Below are 16,272 nucleotides of genomic sequence, written 5' to 3'. Positions count from 1 at the left end.
AACTGCATATGAGTTTTGTGCATAACTGGAATGGGATCAGTTAGTGATGTGGGTATTTACAGTTTAGCATCAAGTCTGCTATCCACAATACTCCACAAATGTTTTGTTGGCCAAATCTGGGACATTGCCATGAAAACAGTTTCCTTATGGACCATGTGTATGAAGAGTTACTTCACCTTGCCTCATACATTCCTCCTCCCGAAACCAGTCTTCGATGGCATCAGAAGGTAAATAATAAGAATAATTTTGTAATCTTTTCCTGTGACTTTATCACATACAGCACTAGAGGCTCAAACTTCAACCACAGCACATAATTTAGAAACTGGACTCTTCTATTGGCACACCACATGGAATATTATGATACATCATTTTAATGCATATTTTGTTTAGTTACAAAACCCCAAACACCACTAAAGCAGGCAACTACTATCTTTTGGAACCATCGAGTGTCTCTCTCTCTCTCTCTCTCTCTCTCTCTCTCTCTCTCTCTCACACACACACACACACACACACACACACACAGAGAGAGAGAGAGAGAGAGAGAGAGAGAGAGAGAGAGAGTGGGTGGGTTACATTTGGTAAGTATGCTAAGTGTGAAAGATGTAAGTGTCGAGAAAAAATGTGTCCTTGCATTGAAAATACATTTTCAGTCATCATTTTCTGTATCAACTCATGGTCTCTTACAAATTGCTTTTCATCTTTAGAACCATAAAAGCTAGCTGTTGTGAAAGAGGAACGAATCAACTGTAAGCAACAGTTAACAGTTACTTACATTCTTTCTCATGACAGTCATGTATTTAATTCTGCCCATCAGATTTCTTTGTACTTTTTTCTAGTCACAGTAAGCATTATTTGTTATTAGTAGTGCAGACTTACAGGAAAAACAACAACAATACAACAATGAAGTATTGATTATAAATAACTATTATTTTTATTTTATATTCAGTTTTTTTCACAAATATTTCATTATCAACAGCAGGCGTTACATACACACCTTGGAACAAACAAAAATACTTAGGAAACTTTGTTCCAATATATTACACTTAATTCTTTTAAGAAAAATATGTTTGTGAATATAACAAGCTGCAATGGTGATACATAGGTGAGACAATGAGAATAACATAGAGAAACAATTTCTGAGCAACATAAAGGTCTCGCAATTAAAAAAATTATATATTAATATATAAATATCTGTATATAATAAAAATAAAAAAAAATCACTCGTGATATGTTAACAGACATGTCAGGCAATGGCTCATTTTAGCAGCAAGACATTCATTCAATTATTGTGACCACCGCATACTCAAAACCTATCTAAAACTGCAGTAAATATAATTATGCTCATGGATAGAATTATTCTCAATTTTGTAGAACAGCCAGTGTTATTTCATTACTTCAAACTAATAATTTCTAAGCTATTTCTCCGACAATGCACTACTAGAGTATCAAATTAAAATAATCATTAAAATAATGATGAAAACATCTTTATGCAAGGCCACTTAGTGAAGCAAATACTTCAAACACCTTTTATGTACACAAAATATAGTGGCCTTACATATCACATTGTTGATTTCGAAAGGCACGGTTGCATGCAGTCCAAATATTATACACAATATATGCCATACAAACATTAATACATAAAACATAATATATTCACATATTATCACCCTATTGTATAATATAGAGGATACATGATAAATAAACATGGTTATAACCACAAGTATTCAGTGGTAAATAAAGTTTATATGAGAAAAAAATAGAAAAAAAAATTGACGAAAGGTAATATATAAGTAACCACCAATTAACAGAGATTCAAAGAGGAATTCAGTCTGAAGAAATTTAAAATACAGAATACAAGGCATGTATACATATTTGGAAAGTTATAAACAAATAGAAGTCACATAGCTGAGGCACATGATAAAATAGTAGCTTTTTTTTACAGTCATTCTAATATATATAACAAAAAATAATTATTTAAACACAATATATTTTACAAATAAAGCATAATTTTAAAAAAATGCCTTAGCAAATGCATCTATGCAATCAGATTATAGCATAAATATAGACACATCATAATCAATGGTTACTAAGTGCCAAGAAACTTTGATAGGATGTGTAACTTTTAGTACACTAATTTGAAGAATTACAGGATCTGATTTCCTTGGAATGGAAAACACAACACAGTGAATACAATGGTATTTTCCTAAACCAAAATACAACAATAATAAACCATTTGTAATGTCAACAAATCATTTAACTCCATGAAACCAATGGATTGAGTGTATGTGCATTTGTGTTTCTTGTAAAAGAATCTGAAAATAAAACATAATTTAATTAAGAGAACATGAAATAGCAGGCCACATACTGAACTAAATTAAAACCTAATACTAACAAACTGCAGAAAAATCATATATTATGTAGTCAAACGATACATCGTTTCTATGTTTTCTTGGCTGCAGAATTTGACAATTCTCTGTTAATAGTTATTTGCCAATATTTGCAACAGGCTGATATTATCAAGATCGAACAGCAATTTTTACCTGAAAATTGCATCATCTGCAAAAAAATCCGAGATTTCAACAAATATTACCCACAAATCATTAATCTATAACATGATCAATTATCATTCCATTAAAATCCCTTGGCATACACCATCCATTATTTTAGTGTCTGTAGATGACGCTCCATCCAGGACAATGTGCTGTGTCCTGCCTGTCAGGTAATTTGCCATCGAGTCGTAAATCTCATTAGATATCCCATACTACAGTGTTTTGTTTGTGGTACTGAATCAAAAGTATTTCAAAAGTCTAGGAATATTGAATAAACAGTGTTTCCTTCATCCGTGTTCGAAGACTTTTGCACACTGGATATTTTCAACACTCGTGCTCATTTCTATTAACGTCATGTTCCATGTAAGTCATTATGTTTAAAGCCAGAATTTGTACTAAGATACTGCAACAAATAGAGATGGATGGTACAGGACAGCAGATCTGTGGGTAATAGCTAGAAATGATTTGTATTCTTCTTCATTTGTTGAAATTTTTTGTGATTCAAAGGATCTGCAGTAAATTGTGGTCCAGAACAGAGCTAACTCACTCATTCTGCATAAAACTTGACAAAGGCTCTACTGGGCCCTCATTGAGTTTTAGGGATTTTAGCTGCTGTTTAACACCACTAATACTAATTGCTGTTTCGTCATAGCAGTGGTAAACTTACCGAATGATGGCAACATCCCCCCCCCCCCCCCCCCTACCTTTGTGAAGTCCTATCTGATTTTTGGGCCACTGACAGCCTAAACATATGAACAAAATTTCTTGGCAGGTTCTACGATTATATTTCATTTTGTTTCAATTAACATTTGTCTGTCTGCAAATTCATGCTTTGTTTTGTGCCTACTGTGCAGTAGGCACCGTTTCTTAAGAAAGGACACTATAATGCATGCTTCCAAATGAAATCATTTGGAACAACAGGAAGGATTTAATTTGGTGTAAAGACTTTATAGGTGGGACATTTGTCATATTAATAACAACAACAATAATAATTAATAAACAATAATAATAATTAAACAAAATACTTTCACTGGAGTTTTTATGTCCATTATTACATGTATAAAACTACTGACACGAAACTAAAACCCCAGTGAAACGGGTTATTATCAGCTAGTACACTCAAAAGCAGAAAGTGACTTCTTTTAAATTAATGTAATTAAGATTCTATCTGTGTACCCACTAAACCAACATATGCAAAAGTTCAATAATAAACATGGTAATGGGAAGTTCAAACACACACACACACACACACACACACACACACACACACACACACACACACACACACACGAAAATGTAGCTGTGCAGATGAATGTGTGTGTACGTGTATTGTATAGGTACGAAAAAGCATTCACCTGAAAGAAACAAAAGTTCTCCACCTTGCTATGTGCCTATTGATGACTCAGCATCTCAACTATTTGGTGAGTTGCTACCTTTACTCCTTAAATTATTAATGTTTAGTAATAATGTGAAACTTAGGTCTGCCATAGCTGGTTCAAAGCCAAAAAGAGTTGTCTCTGGATGACAGGAACTTGAAAGAGACCCACTATTGAGTTACAGATGGAGACAATTATGATGGTATGATGGCAGGATGTACCATGGTCTGTGTCAGTTCTCCATACTGAGAGAGAGTGCTTACAAAATCTTCTGGGACTTGCAAACCTCAATGTAGTAGTGAAACACTGCCAAGTTTTTCCAAACTAAAATTTCCAATAGTTAAACATGATGCAAACTTCCAAAGGAAAATAATTCTTGAAGTGATAACATTGATGTTGGCAACACAACTGGGCCTGACGATTGTCATGACCCAAAAATACCAAGCACCATTGAAACCCTAAAATTAAAATTAAAAATACATAAATAAATAAAAAATTGGAACACACTCCATACAAGAGCCAAGCTTCACAGAAGATCGAATTGCGGATGCTGGGAACTATAGCTACTTCAGTGTGAAACCTGGCAAGGGAAATCAAGAGAAAGACACCACACATTGGGACAGCTTTCGGCTTAAATAGAATAATATTGATCTTCATCACTAAATTTCATTTCCCTTCTCTCTTTCCACCTCTTAAATGTTCAGATCTCCATTGACAACAACTGAAATGGTCCGATCAATAATGGAAACAGAAAAATAAAATTCTGAGGAAGCATATCAATTCTGGGAAAAACTGTGCAGTGAAATTAATTAGATTACATAAAATATATCAAAATATTACTTGGAAGCTTCACTGCATAAGCTGGTAGGGAAAAACCATTCCTGAGCACAGTATGCAGGGTGTCCCATATACAGAAGACCAAATCAATATGGTTTAAACATGAGGGTGCTTTGTAGGACCTGCAATCAAAAATTAATGTCTACTGCTTTCAAAAAAGACTTCTCAGAAAGCCAAAGAGCTAGAGATTCTTAAATATATCCTTTCAGAATTTTACATATGCCACGTAGCAATACCTACACAAAATCACAAGGAGGTTGTGTGTGTGAGTGTGTGTGTGTGTGTGTGTGTGTGTGTGTGTGTGTGTTTTTTTTTACAGTTGATGGACACTCTACAGTGAGGGTTTACAGTCGATGGACACACTACAGTGAGGTTATCCGCACTCAGGAAGTCACGAATGTCAAAGTAAAAAAAAAAGGAACTGATATTCGCTATTTGCCACAAAATAAAAATCCAAGTGATCCTAAAAAAAAAACACAACCACAAGTGCAAGGTCAAGGGCACACGCACACAACTAACTGCAAAATTCCATACCACAAACAAGAGTAAAAGGGATTTAACAGAGGTTTGCCAATATTATTCAGAATTACGCTAAAAACTCTTGGAAGTTAACAGTGAATGTCTTTCCTGAGAGTCCTCAGACCTCTTTTCTCTTGTATTTTGGCAGATATTTGTCATTTTGTTTTTTTTTGAACATGTACACTGAAACAGTAAAAACATGGCTCATCACATATTTTATGCAACATCCCGTGTCAATAAAGTGTCAGTTTTTTCCTCATTACAAATAAATTGTTTTTAAAATTAAATATGGCATGATAGTCACACCGACGTATAAATAAATCTAGCAGTATGAGGGTTTCATAATCATTTCGTAGTACATTGTAACTTGAGGCCCCAGACATTTTTCTAAAGCACTTCTATGGACCACTGCAAGGTACAGCCAACTTCATTTCATGTCACACGTCTCTCCAATGACGACACCCTGAAATGTGACTGTTCACAATGTATAAATTTCAAAGCAAGATTATCACTTCAAGGACAAGACAAAGCACTTCAGTACTGACATCACTTGCATATGGTGACCCTGAAACGATGATTTAAACCTTCTGATGAATGAAAGAAATTGTCAAGTCCATGAGAACTTAAGATTTTATACAACCATACAATACAGGTAATAGTATAAGTGGCTTTGACAGTAAGCTGCCAGAACTGACATACCAGTACACAAGGAAAGGAGAAGCACACAATGACAACACACAATTGCAGCAACAATGAATTGTATAATTTCATTGGAAGGAGACTGTGTACCATACCTTAATGCATGTAGTTACAAGTAATTTGCAAATGATTCACTTCTGGTCACCATCACTCCATGTGACCCTACACAGATGGCAATAATACGGGTTGGGACAAAAGATATTTCAGAGAAAGTTTCTTGACTCTTACTGGAACATGGGCATTTGGAATTTTGACAGCAAGCCCCTTCACCACGCACACTTTTCTTGATGCATCTCCCATTGGTATTTGTTGATAATTTCTATGGCATTCTCACCCTGATTATACAAACCCAGGAAGGATAGCAAAGCTCTCCTTTGAACATTCTCTCTCTCATCCAATGTTCCAACTTCATATGTGTTCCAGATCAATGAGCAACAAAGGACTAATCCAACAGGGTGAAAATACTTTTAGTTGGTGGGCTATAATTATTATAATTCTGTATCACATGTGGCTGGACTTACTAAACTTAGGGAGCAACTGACAGGATTATATGCTGCGGTGTGGTGTGCACCATGTCAGAAGAAAGATGGGAGTCAAGATAATGATTTCATAATTTCTATGGAGATTGCAAAGATCACATCAAACTTCTGCATTTATGGTGCTCTTCCAACTTTTAGGTTTCATGGCATGGTGTACAACAGAGGTTTCAGCTCAAACACAGAGAGCTTCAAGCACGGGAATAAAAAAGTTCCTAGCAACTGTAACTGTCAGGTATTTATCACATGCGGAGTGGCGCAGATGATGATCATAGAGAGGCATATCAAATTGTTAATATACATCCTTGTCTCAGTAGAAAGATGTGTAAAGAGGGGGAGGGGGAGGGGAAAGGAAAGTGATGTAAGGTTATACCAAGAGAACAATGGGAATGGTGTTGTCGTACACCTGTTTATCTGTGAGAAACTACAGCAAATCCTTTGTATCATTGCAAAGTCCCTTGGTCCTCACTGTTGTTCAGGGGTAATAATGACATTTTCTTATCATGATTACACCAGAAGTTAACATCCCCATTCACATTAATACAATTAATTCTCATATAGACATTCAAGGTACGCTGGCTACCTCCCATGAACTTTAATTTCCTTATCATGACAAGGGACTGGTGTGGGTCTATAGCTACATAAAATTGGATATATGGGCAAAGTTTTTTTTCCAACAGCCACCCTTATTGTGATTAAGGCAGGTAGTAGAGATAGGGAATCATGTGGAACTGCTCTAAACGCCTCATCTGAAAATTACCTTGACCAACTAATCAGAGAACCAACTTGTGAAGGTAACATATTTGATCTCCTGGTCACCAACAAGCCTCAACTTTTCTATTCAGTTAGTGTAGAACAGGGAATCGGTGATCATAAGCTTTTTACAGCATAACCGAATATAGATGTAAATAGGAATGTAAAGAAAAGCACGAAAATATTTCTGCTTAACAAGAATGGAAAAGAGAGAGAGAGAGAGAGAGAGAGAGAGAGAGATATTTCAGATTAATTATTGAGCAGCAAACATGGGAAATTTATCTCCAGAAATGAAAATATTGAGCACAAATGGACAAAGTTCAAGAATATTGTACAGTACATCTTAAACAGGTGCGTGCTGAGCAAAATTGTAAGAGGTAGGAAAGACCTGCCATGGATCAACAGCCATGTTAGAAAGCTGTTACAGAAGCTAAGAGAGCTTCACTGCAAATTTCAATATAGCCAAAGCCTTCCTAATGCAGCTGAGCCTTCCAGACAAACAAGAATTGAATGAGGCCGAAATTAGTGTGTGGAGTTCCACACATGAAGCATTCAACAAACTCAAAAATAAAGTTTATTAACTGACATGACAAGTTCCTAACAAGTTTTGGTGTTACGTTAAATCAATAAATGCATCTAAGTCAGCTGTTCAAATACTCTGCGACCACAATAGAACTGAAACTGAGGATAACAGAGAGAAATCCAAAATACTGAACACTTTCTACAAAACTGTTTCACTCACTAAGAGCTCAGTATGGTCCCTTTAAGACATTGCACAAATGTCAAAATGACATATGAAAATACGTGGCTACGGGAAAGAAAATCAACTGGAATTAAAGGAAAGGCTGCAGGGCCCAATGAGGTACCAATATGATTCTTCATGGATGATGCTAAAGAACATGCTTCTCTTCTAGCACGAGTGTACCATAGGTATTAAAGGAGTGATGTGTTCCTAGTGAATGGAAAAAAAGCCACAAGTTACTCAAGTTTTCAAGGAGGGTTATCGAACACAAAATTTTGGAACATGTTTTATGCTGGCATTTTATGACATTTTTGGAGACCAGAAATGTCCTCTGCAGGAATCATCATGGGTTCTGAAAATAATGATTTTTTGAAACCCAGCTCATTCTCTTTGTCCCAGAACGGGAGGGTATTGGCACCCAGTGTGATGCTGTGTTCCTCGACTTTAAGAAGGCATTTGATACAATTCCATATTGCTTCCTAATGAACAAAATATGGGCATACAAAATCAAAATATCAGACCAGGTGTGTGACTGGACTGAAGAGTTTCTAGCAAACATAACTCAGCTCATCATTTTCAACCGACAGTAATCTTCAGACATAGAAGTAAATTCAGACATATCCCAAGGGAATGTTACAGGATCATTGCTTTTTACAATATATGTAAATTACCTAGGGGATAACGTCGAACATTCCATGAAGCTTTTTGTGGACTTTGCTGTTGTATACAGAGAAGTTGCAACACTAGAAAATTGTAGTGAAATGCATGAATACCTGCAGAGGATCAATGCTTAGTGCAGCAATTGGCAGTTGACCCCCGCGATAAACAAATATACTATTTTGTCAAAAACTGATATTTTGAGCCCGTGGCTATGTGCAAAATATAGGTTGACTCTTAAAAAGAAGATTACAGCAACCAGCCACTTTTTACAATGCTATTTATTTATCTAAATAGTGCCGTTACCGGTTTCGAACCAATAGGTTCATCTTCAGGCAGCTGGTTCATGTTTTACATTACATTTCGTGTATTGTTTCCTCACCTGACAAAACTTCCTTGGGGTGGTGATGCCTTACAACCAAAACAAGATTTGAGACAATGTTTTTTTAATTGTAATTGTGCCTCACAACAATTTTAAGTGATGTAAAGAAATTATTATTATTAAATGGAAGATGTTTCAGTTACTTACAATGAAGAATCCACGCCATTACATTCCAGTGCACTGGATTTGTTTACATCACTTAAAATTGTCGTGAGGCACAATTACAATTAAAAAGACGCTGTTGCACATCTTGTTTTGGTAGTAGGGCATCACCATCCCAAGGAAGTTTCATCAGGTGGGGAAACAATACATGAAATGTAATATAAAACGTGAACTAGCCGTCTGAAGATGAACCTATCAGTTCAAAACTGGTAACGGCACAGTTTAAATACATAAATAGCATTGTAAAAAGTAGCCGATTGCTCCTATGTAAAGATAAGTTGTCATTTAACTTCGTTACCAAACATTTTGGAAAGTTCTCATCCCAAATTTTTACACAATACTCTAATAAACATTTGGACAGATGCAGGTTACATATTTTATGTATAAAGGGGAAACATTGCTGGCAAAAATCTCGGAAACTGCTTGACCAATTTACCTTCAATTTTTACATATTAGTCCAATAAATGTTTATACTGACAGAAACTCACACAACAATATCCACGTTTTCAGACCAATGGTTTCTCTCAAATATATTCTTTTTTTGTATATGTTATTTTTTTTAAAAAATTGTATATACAACAATGTGTTGTTCTATTTTTTTTGTCACAGTTGGTTTTAATGGAAATAAGGAAGTAGTTTCTATGGCTTGTTAGCTTATGATTAGAATACTACTATGGAATCTGATTTGTTCGGAACATTGTAATCCTACCCACCCACAGAATAAAACTATGCAAAATATTGTCATTCAAGCTACTATCTTTACAGATACAAAAACTTGAGAGGTCTGTTTCATACCTCACATACCAATGATACCAACCATTTTTTCCATTAATTTTAAGTGAATGCAACTTCCAGCCAAGGCTTCATTTGCAATAACAATAAACAAGGCTCAAGGTCAGAGGGTGGGTGGAAGAGCAAAGAGAAGGATGGGAAGAGGAGCAAATGGAGAGAGATAGGAGGGGACTGTTATGGATAGAGAGAAGAGGAGGAGGAGGAGGAGGAGGAAAACAAATAGAGGAGTGATGAGGAGATGGGCAAAGGGGGTGGGGAGGCAGAAGGAAATTTGGACGTATATCCAATTCCCAGATATATTTAGCAATTGCAAAGCACAGCCAGATTTGCTAGTTACTGTATAATTACATGATTGCAGAACAATCACTGAAATAGTCACATACATAAAATATCTAGGAGTATGATTACAGAGCAGTTTAAAGTGAAATCATCACATAAAATAAACTACAGGGAAGGCAGATGTCAGACAGATCCATTAAAAGAATCGTCATGAAGTTTCATCCACCCACAAAGGAGGCAGACTGAAATACCCTTGTTCAACCAACAGTTGATTATTGGTCACCAGTCTTGGATTTGTACCGTACAGGATTGATAGAGGAAATAGAGAAGATCCAAAGATGAGCAGTGCATTTTGGTACATGTTCAATGTGCTTGAGCAAAATCATCACAGAGCCAACTCCAGTGGAATGTGCTGCAAGACAGGTGTTCCCTTCGTTGGCTTCCACTGATAGCAGCAGACAATGTGCTGCGCTAGCCAAAAATTAGCGATCAGCGAAGCTCCTGCTAGCTGATAGGTCACTGTATTCCCCCAGCACCTATGCCAGTCAATTCCACTGCAGGCAGCTCTTTACTACACCTTCTGGAAGCTATGCAACCCTAACTGTTGCTGACAAGTCTCTGTACTGCTTTGATAAGGTAACATCTCCTGGCTGCACTCTCACCAGCCTCTCTCACATAATGCCTTGTGGTTTGTATCATTAGTTGTCATGCATCACCAGATTTCACGTAACAGTAAGGTTTCAAGCTGGTGTTCTGTTTCCCATGCTTACTTACAGTCTGGCTAATGAGATAAGTTCTACCACATCTTCTGCACCCATTTTCAAACTGTGATTCGTCGGAGTATTTTTGTTGCAATCCTGCAAAGTCAAATGCCAGATGCTTTGTCCATTCCCACGGTACCAGTCACTGGATTACCTAGCACAGTGAAATGTTTTAGTGCAACGACACTTAGTGAGTTTCCAGAAGTACCAGGTGACTTAAGTTACTGTTTCTTTCCTGGCTGCTCTCTTACAACTTGACCAACAAGCGTGCCCAGAAACAAGTTTCTTTTGTCCAACTGTGCTGGCCCCCTTCACCACCAGGTGAGTCCATCTTTGTCCCAATCCCTCCAACCTTCTGCGTGTACATATTTTACCTTTAAATGTTATTCCAATGGTACCATGTAGTAACATCCGTCTCTTTCAGTTTTAGTTCGTCTGAGTTACCAGACGTCATGCCAAATACCGCAGACCGTGAGTAGCTCTACCCAGTTCAACGACTCCACCACGAGTGATGACTCCTCTTAATTCCAAAAGCTAAATTCACTGTATTTTGGTGTAATAGTTAGTTCTTCGGAAAAAAAATCATGCAAAGCACCTAAAGCGATTCCTTAAGTAAGTTTTGTTAACACTTTCCACACTAAGGCCGTACACAATACATTCTCACAAACTCAGCTGTTTCTGCAGATGCCATATGCCATACACTGTTTTGCTTCTCATACTTTTTAACATGGTAAACATATGCTGCATGTTTTTTCATTGAAACTGGTAGCAAGCATAGTTTATGTATTTTCCATCATTATGAGTCTGCAGCTTGAGTGTAGACAACACACGATCAATTTGCGTCATAATGGTTTTTTAACCTCTGATTTGGGCTTTGTTCACTTTGCACGTTTGTGTTGTGTTAGAAACATGGATGTTTTTGATGGTTCTTCTGGATCGGAGGAGGAAAACTGTGATGTGGATATTGATTACAAACCTACAGACATCTTTAGCAACAGTTCCAAGAGTTCAGGTAACTAATACAGATTTAGTTTACTGAAAAATATTGTAATGAAATAATATACATGTTACTATAAAAGCAAATATTGCCTCAAAATATTTTATACTGTTCTTTTATCTTTTTATATGTGTATTTATTTATTCATGGACAGATGAAGATGAGGGTCCTAGTACTGCCGCTTGTCCTGTGCATCACAAAACATGGTTACTGATGTGAGCAACTGGTCCAGAGTTGACAACCAGCCTGATTTACAAGTGTTCAATGATGCTAGTGGTGTAACTTTGCAACTGTACTGAATTTGGATGTTTCTCAGCATTTTTCAATAATGAGATGATAAAAGCAATAAAAGTTGAAACAAACAGGTATGAAGGCTTAAAAATTCATGATATGAATAAGAAGCAGCCTATGTAGAGAAATTCTATGTGGTACTGATGGTCAATAGTAAATATACATAAAATATATTTGTTTTCTCTATTTTATTGAATATGAGAGTAGTGAAGTTACCAAAAATAAGTGACTATTGGTCAAAGGATGCATTTCTAAATACTTCATGGGCAAGGAAGCTAATCAGTAGACATAGATTCACTTCCATTTTGTTTATGTTGCTTTTGGATGATAACATGATGATCCACTGCACAAAATTAGGCCTTTTTCAGTTCTTTTGTCACAAAGTGTAAGAATAAACCAAACATGAATCTTACAACTGATGAAATATGCCCTTTCAGAAGCAGAATAGGATTTAGAGCTTACACGAAAAACAAACCAAATAAATACAGAATCGAACTTTTATTCATTGTGTGACTCAGCAGCTTACACCTTGAATTGTGAAATTTACACAATTAAAGCAAACAGTGTAACTGGGAGGTTGTGTGGAGATCATTTAGGCAAAGCACTCTGCATTTGCATGAACAGGTACTACACAGACCCTACTGTATTAGACACTCTGTGGCAGAATAATAACTTGCGTGTACAGTTTGTAATGAAGAACAGGAAGGGTCTACCTAATGAAATCAAAAATGTGAAGCTCAGGACAAGGGAAATGATGTTTTGGAGGAAGGGACATTTACTTGTGGTTAAATGAAAGTCAATCAGACTCATGTTCTGTCTTACAAGCAGACATTGAGCAAATTAAACTGTAACCAGTAGCAGAAGCAAAGGAGGACAAGCTGCCAAATGTAAACCAGATGTTATAAGACTTTAACAAGAGAAAACTGGAGTAGACAGAGTTGACCAGTTATCAAGCTATTATTCTTTCTGTTAGAAGACAATGAAATGGTGGAAGAAGGTTTTCTTTCATTTGCTTCTTTTAGTAGTAGTGATAGTTGGGTTGTGTACCAACAAACAACAAAAAAGACAACATCTATGGTGTGCTCCATCAAGGCCTTCGTAAACAGCTAGCTAGTCAGGATTCAAAAGGTGGGCTATCACCAAGTGCAGATAGAGCGTTCGGCCGACAGTTCACAGAAAAGCTCGCAGCTACAGCGTGTAAACAAAATGCAGCAAGGTGCTGTAAAGTTTGTGCAGATAAAGGAAATAAAAGAAACTGGGAAAAGAGTAAGAAAATAAACACAATGGCAGTGTAAGCAGTGTCATGTGGGTCTCTGTGTACCAAACTGTTTCAGAGAGTACCATACACAAGTAAATTATGCTTGATAAAACAAAAGCTGCACATTTGTGCTGAATTTTTATTGTATGCATGTTTCTTTCGATAAAATATGTTCTTTTGTACATGCCTGTTTCTTGCAAACATTCAAAAGAATGGTTTTTAGACGTTACAGTTCTTTTTTGAACACATTCAACTTTCAAAACTGTTCAGTAAGTATCGTTTATATTCAAGAAACAATTGTACAAAAGCATTAGAAAGAGGAAGTTTCAAACTTTGATGTAAATAGCTTATTACCTTTCTATTTTCTTCCTGACTTATTTAAAAAATACAGGAAACTCATTGAAAAGTGTCAGTCCGCAATGAAAAGAACCTGTGTAAATGGCTCACTGTGGAAAGTGTTAATAGTAATTCATTCTTGCCAAATTTGTGTAAGCCCAGAAACTTGCAAGCGCTTAATGATGAAAGAGGGTATACTGTTACATTTACAGCTAAAATTTCTAGAGTAGTGTATATGCCTACGAATATTTTGCTTCCTCCTATGTGTATCTCACAAAAATATCATGAGGCTTACCAACTATCATTCTTCCCATGTATCTTTCATGACTGGAGCAGGAAAGAGGTGGGCGGATGTGGAAATTGTATGCAAAGTACCTTCCATCACATACTGTTAAGTGGCATGCAGAGTATAGATGTAGTTTCAGGACCAGTGGTTCCATTAGCAAAGTTAGAAGTAGGCAAACAACAATGTTAAAACCTTTTTCAATCAAATTTTTACCTACATATAAAGACTTAACAGTTCCTTTGGCTCCATTAAATCTGATGGTAAGTAATGGCAATGGTGGAGTGCCAATGCTACGCTTAACATTTCTGGCTGATAGTAAGGTATAATAATTATGAAGCGACTTCAAAAAGTATGCGACACTTGTCATCCCATGCTAAGGCAATTACTAGGAATCTGAAAATGTAGCATCCATTTTTGGTGAAATTTGCATCTAAATTAGATGTGCAAATTTACAAGGTTGTCGCACTATGTGCCTTAAAATGAAGCCTTAGTGCTTTGAAACTGACTTTTAAAAGACGTGGAGTTTGAGACTGTCTGCTTTTGCAAAAACTTTAATAGTTTTTTTCCAAAACGGTCTTTGTTTTCTCCTTTTGGTCCCATTTAAGCCTTCAAACAAACAATTGTTTCTGTTTAGAAGCGGCAGCTTTTTACCACCTGTGATCAGGGAGCTGATCTGATTTACACTGTTTCTGGATATTATTTTTCTTTCCCCCATGAGATTCAATAATTGCAAAATCTGCAGAATATTGATTTCAACAACTCATGGGCATTCATAATTGTGCAACCCATACTTGCGAACACTATAAAACTGACAAGATACTTAGCAGATAAACAGAATTGAACATTTGCATGTTAATATGTTGACAGGTTTTGTTTTCCTGTCACTATAGTGCAGGGTGTGTACACACTCAACTGACGTGGTGGCTGCAATCATAAACAAACTCTAATCACAATCGCCAGTGCAGAGAGTGGAGCTGGGAAACAAGTTCTACCTCCTCCTCACAGGGCGACCAGCTTACACACATGTTCTGTGAAAGGAGAGAACTGACACATGGTCAACGGAACCTCCATCCCCTTCTGGTATAGTGAGGGGCCAAAAGTACACGTTGAAAAGAAAAAAAACACGCAATGCACAACATAAAGTATTTGGTAACAGCTACTGCACAATTGCTTGCTGAGTTTGGCATTGTTGTAAATGGCGTACACTAATTTTCAGAAAAAGACAACACACCTTGAACGACTACAGATAGGATGATCATATTCACAGGACATGTACGTTAGTATGGTGTGCAGAAATGATTAGCATTGTGAACCATGTTGGCCCACAGGTTCGAGGTCAACATCGATATTTCAGTGCAACACCACCCACCAGTAAAATGTGCCTGCGGCTCTTATTGTCGTTATAAACTGAAGGTAATGGATCAGCGTTGACTTGAGAGAATGTGATGCATCCATCTGGGAAATTGCAGCTTGTGTAGGACCAAGTATTTTGGCAGTGGAACGGGTGTCGTGTGTGCATGATGGTTCACGGAAGGCCACAGAACATGACGAGATTTGTCAGGTAGCATTACCCAGACCCCCCCCCCCCAACTCGAAGAATGGTCACTCGAAGAACGGCACTGAAGGACAGAGCGGTCTCCTGATCAGCTTTGGCGCAGCAAAGGAACAGTGTAACACATCATACACTATCATGGGTGACAGTCCATCACAGTTTATCAAAACACAAGTTGTGTGTGTGTCACCCACTTCTTTGCCTACCTTATGTGCAGAAACATAGTAAACGGCAATTGTGTATGGGATGATGTCACCATGGCATGGCATCAGATAGTGTTTCCTGATGAATCCAAGTTCTGTTAATTTGAAATTGATGGCGTATTTTGGTTCGCCACAGAACGGGCAAGCGGCATCACAGTGACTGCATTTACACATGACGTACAGCGCCAACTGGAGGCCTTATGGTGTAGGGTGCTATTGGGTACAACCAAAAATCACAGCAGGTGTTCAGGGTACTGTGAACAGTGTGATCTATATAAATGACATTCTGCAACCTATAGTCATAC

At 37.0% G+C, this 16,272-nt stretch overlaps 1 protein-coding gene across 2 annotated transcripts in view; it reads right to left on the bottom strand.

The window, feature by feature from the left end:
- Positions 1-908: 908 nt before the first annotated feature.
- Positions 909-16,272, bottom strand: part of LOC126248294 (GTPase-activating protein and VPS9 domain-containing protein 1) — a 369,886-nt gene continuing 354,522 nt past the window's right edge. For both annotated transcript variants that reach the window (XM_049949157.1, XM_049949158.1), the window contains exon 30: positions 909-2,312. The gene's annotated coding sequence lies outside the window, so the exon portion shown is untranslated. The remainder of the gene's footprint in view (positions 2,313-16,272) is intronic.

Source organism: Schistocerca nitens, chromosome 3 (assembly GCF_023898315.1).
Source record: "Schistocerca nitens isolate TAMUIC-IGC-003100 chromosome 3, iqSchNite1.1, whole genome shotgun sequence".
NCBI classification, from domain to species: domain Eukaryota; kingdom Metazoa; phylum Arthropoda; class Insecta; order Orthoptera; family Acrididae; genus Schistocerca; species Schistocerca nitens.
This window is presented reverse-complemented; position numbering and strand designations above follow the sequence as displayed.